This window comes from Phyllobates terribilis, unplaced genomic scaffold, assembly GCF_046119375.1.
Source record: "Phyllobates terribilis strain yellow unplaced genomic scaffold, ASM4611937v1 Scaffold_3__8_contigs__length_932513732, whole genome shotgun sequence".
In the NCBI taxonomy this organism is placed as follows: domain Eukaryota; kingdom Metazoa; phylum Chordata; class Amphibia; order Anura; family Dendrobatidae; genus Phyllobates; species Phyllobates terribilis.
The window spans coordinates 7,866,865-7,871,347 of record NW_027362763.1 but is presented as its reverse complement, the minus strand read 5'-3'; the positions used below and the strand labels follow the sequence as shown (position 1 = coordinate 7,871,347).

Sequence of the window (4,483 nt, the reverse complement as noted above, 5' to 3'; positions counted from 1 at the left end):
TGAGAGTCCTCAGTGGCTGATACCTTCTAATGTTGAACTGAAAAGATGGTGATAAACATCAGTTCTGGAGACTCCTCCGGTCTCTTCATCAGGCTCAGTATAATACAAAATTTGAAGGGTCACATATTTATACTCAACATAATACAGAATAATGCAGTAATAAGACAAGTGTCGTGAAGCAGATCGATCAATCTGAGAAGGGGAGAAGCAGATGTGGCAGTAAATAATGATTGAGCTCTGGTCCAGGTTTGTGATGACCCCACAAGGTCAGAGGTGCACATTTCTTAATTCATGTAAAAAGACATAAATCCATCCAATATCTGCTTTAGTATTCTGTGTCACCGGTCATCATAAGTTTGTACTCCCAGACTCTTCTGTCTCTGAGATTAACTAACAGGCCAGACAGAATAACTGAGGTGCAGGTCGGGGGGCACCTGGGAAATAGTGACCACAACATTATACAATTCCACATGTGCTTCAGTAGGGTGCCCAGCAAGGGAGTCACAAAAACACTGAACTTCAGGAGGGCAAAGTTTGATCAGCTAAGAGATGCCCTTCACCTTATAGACTGGGATAGTATCTTTAGTAATAGGAGCACGGATAGAAAATGGGAAATTTTCAAAACAGTCCTGCATAGTCACTGTAGAAGGTAGATACCTTATGGGAATAAAAGGGCTAGGAATAGGAGGAAGCCAATGTGGCTAAATAAGGAGGTCAAGAGGGCAATGAAAAACAAAAAAAGGGCTTTCGGTAAACTTAAACAAGAAGGCAGTGAGGAAGCGCTAATATCTTATAGGGAAAAAAACAAAATCTGTAAGAAACAAATAAGAATAGCAAAAGAGGAGACAGAGAGACTAATTGCCAAGGAAAGTAAAACCAATCCCAAACTGTTCTGTAACTCTATAAACAGTAAAAGGATTAAAACTGATGGAGTTGGCTCATTGAAAAATAACCTGGGTAAAATCATAGAGGGCGATGAGGGTAAAGCAAACCTACTCAATAGCTTCTTCTCCACTGTTTTCACAAAAGAAAACAATTTATCGGAGGAAATGCAGAGTGATAAAGTAAACCCTCCGCTAAATATCACCCACCTAACCCAGGAGGAAGTTCAGATACGCCTAAATAATATCAAAATAGACAAGTCACCAGGCCCAGATGGCATACACCCCCGGGTACTAAAAGAATTAAGTAATGTGATAGACAGGCCGCTGTATCTTATATTCAAGCACTCTTTATGGACAGGGACTGTCCCACTAGACTGGCGCCAAGCAAATATGGTACCAATATTCAAAAAGGGGTCTAAAAGTGACCCTGGGAACTATAGACCAGTCAGCTTAACGTCTGTTGTGGGTAAATTGTTTGAAGGATTTCTTAGAGATGCTATTGTAGAATATCTTAATGATAATAACTGTCTAACTCCATATCAACATGGATTCATGAGGGATCGCTCCTGATGGCCTTCTACGAGGAGGTGAGCTCACAGCTGGACCGGGGAGAGTCAGTGGATGTTGTAGACCTTGACTTCTCCAAAGCGTTTGATACCGTGCCACACAAAATGTTGGTATATAAAATGAGAATGCTTGGTCTGGGGGATAATGTGTGCAAGTGGGTAAATAGCTGGCTGAGTGATAGAAAGCAGAGGGTGGTTATCAATGGAGTAAGCTCAGGGGGTGTCAGGGTTACTAGCGGGGGGCCTCAAGGGTCTGTCTTGGGCCCTATATTATTTAATATATTTATTAATGATCTAGTGGAAGGGTTGCATAGTAAAATAGCAATATTTGCAGATGATACTAAACTTTGTAAAGTTGTTAATACAGATGAGGATAGGGCACAGCTACAGGAGGATTTAGATAAATTGGGGAGTTGGGCCAAAAAATGGCAAATGGAGTTCAATGCCGATAAATGTAAGGTCATGCACATGGGAAAGAAAAACAGCAGTCACCCATACATATTAAATGGGAAACCGTTGGGGAAATCTGACATGGAGAAGGACCTGGGCGTCTTGGTTAACAGCAAATTAAATTGGAGTGCCCAGTGTCAGGCAGCAGCTGCGAAGGCAAATAGAGTCATGGCATGCATCAGTAGAGGAATAGGGGCATATGATGAGAACATTGTTCTTCCTCTGTATAAAGCGCTGGTAAGGCCGCACTTAGAATATTGTGCACAGTTCTGGGCTCCGGGGCTCAGGAAAGACATATTGGAGCTAGAGAGGGTACAAAGGAGGGCGACTAAGGTAATAAAGGGAATGGAGGGACTAGAATACCCAGAGAGGTTGTCAAAATTAGGCCTATTTACGTTGGAAAAGAGAAGGCTTAGGGGAGACCTCATAAACATGTATAAATACATCAGGGGGCAGTACAGAGATCTCTCCCATGACCTGTTTATACCAAGGATGGTGACAAAGACGAGGGGGCACACTATGCGTCTGGAGGAAAGGAGGTTCCTGCACCAGCATAGAAGGGGATTCTTTACGGTCAGAGCCGTGAGGCTCTGGAACTCTCTGGGAGAGGAAGTGGTGATGTCCAACTCACTTAATGAGTTCAAGAGAGGCCTGGACGCCTTTCTTGAGAACAATAAAATTACATCTTATGCTTAGTGACAGTTAATTAATCCAGGGATTTAATCTGACTGCCAGATTGGTGTCGGGAAGTGAATTTTTCCTCAATGATGTAAGTTGGCCTATACCGCATGTTTTTTTTTGCCTTCCCCTGGATCAACGCTGCGGAATAGCTGCAGTGCACTAGAAATAGGCTGAACTGGATGGACGCTTGTCTTTTTTCGGCCTTATAAACTATGTATCTATGTAACTATGTGTATTTTTCTTTCAATACCAGCAATTTCATGTCCATGATGCTATGATCAGGGCTACAGAAATCTTTAGCCACTGGTAATCTTTTTCCTTTAATCATTTGGCGATTTGCAATTGTAGTCACCTACCATCCAGATAGATGACTACTAGAGGGATCCAATGTCTTTCTTTAGTTTTGTAATGTAGGAGATGATTCCTTGATATTCTAGTGGCTTTTGAAATCTGGTTTTTAATTGTTGTTGGATGGTAGCCATGATTCAAAAGTGATATATAGGGTCTGGCAGGGCTGGACTGGCCCACCAGAGAACCGGAGAATCCTCCGGTGGGCCCTGGCTTCTCCTTTAGGAGAGTTCATAGTGCAAATCTTCCAGCTGCTATGGGGGCCTTGAGTGCGGGAGAAAGGAGGACCCTCAGAATCAAATCCTCTGGTGGGCCCAATGTTCTTCAGTCTGACACTGGGGTCTGAACATATCTCATTGTATCTGATGGCTCAATGAGATTTTATGTGTTTGGGATGAAACCTGTCCGATGTAAAGTGAACCTGACAGCTGATACATAATGCCACGTTCGTGGCCACCGGCTGTATGATCTCAGCCAGGTATGTTTAACTCTAAAACGCTGCAGCATTTCAAAGAAAAACATATTGTAATGGCCCCCGGGGTCCGAGACGCGCTGTAGGAGATTGTCTTCAAACTGTTTTCCCATAGACCTTCATATATAAAATAAGATACAAGGAACAAAAAACACATCAAGCCCATAAAAGAAGATCACATAAAAGTTGTGATGGAGTTTTATAAGGTCGCAGACAATACGACAGTGATGAAATGTATTCAATACCGTTATATTGTTTTCTAGTTAATAACAATATTTATTCACATAATACAACTATAGATTTTCTCAGGAAACAATTGAAACTTAATTTCCGTTTCCAGGAATCAAACCCAAGACCGTCCATATGAAAACCCGACATCATCCAGTGTTATAAAACCCAAGAGAGGAGCCACCGATACCTAAACGTAGAGACCTCCCAGGACATCGTCTGAGCGATCATAAGTCACTGGAATAAGAATGAGAATGTCTGAATGTAGAGGAAATTCCCAGGATTCTGTGGTGTCGTCCTCCGACCCAGGAGCTCAATAGTCACCATCAGCCGCTAATGAGCAATGTGCACTGAGCCGAAATGTTGGTTATTTGCTGTTCAGGCAGAGCTGCTGAGCACAGGCGTCTCTGTGGCGCAATCGGTTAGCGCGTTCGGCTGTTAACCGAAAGGTTGGTGGTTCAAGCCCACCCAGGGACGTTGGTGTCTTTTGCTTGGACAGCTACCCAAATTGCTTTATGTTGTCAATTAATAATTTTCAAAATTCACGGATTCTATATAATTCGCATTTTTGGAATACAAGTAACGTGAACCCAGCAAAACAGCCCCTATAAGGTACAGATCTGTAATTAGTGTCCATCAGAAGAACTTCTCATGTAGTCAGCAGGATACAAATCTGCGCGTGGAGACTTTAACAGATTTATAGTCCTTTACCTCCACCAAGCGACCAAGCGACACGGCTTCACTTGTCTCCTGGTAAATCATTCACAGAAAGTCACTTTTCTTTTTTGGCTTGTTCCATTCATTGGTATCTTATGCGCCAGTTTCTTCAGTGTCGCAGGCGGTTCTTACATTAT

At 42.6% G+C, this 4,483-nt stretch overlaps 1 non-coding gene across 1 annotated transcript; it reads left to right on the top strand.

The window, feature by feature from the left end:
* The first annotated feature begins 4,032 nt into the window (after nucleotides 1-4,032).
* On the top strand, nucleotides 4,033-4,106 carry TRNAN-GUU (transfer RNA asparagine (anticodon GUU)). Its single transcript has one exon. It is a non-coding gene; the product is annotated as a tRNA-Asn (tRNA).
* Nucleotides 4,107-4,483: the final 377 nt, after the last annotated feature.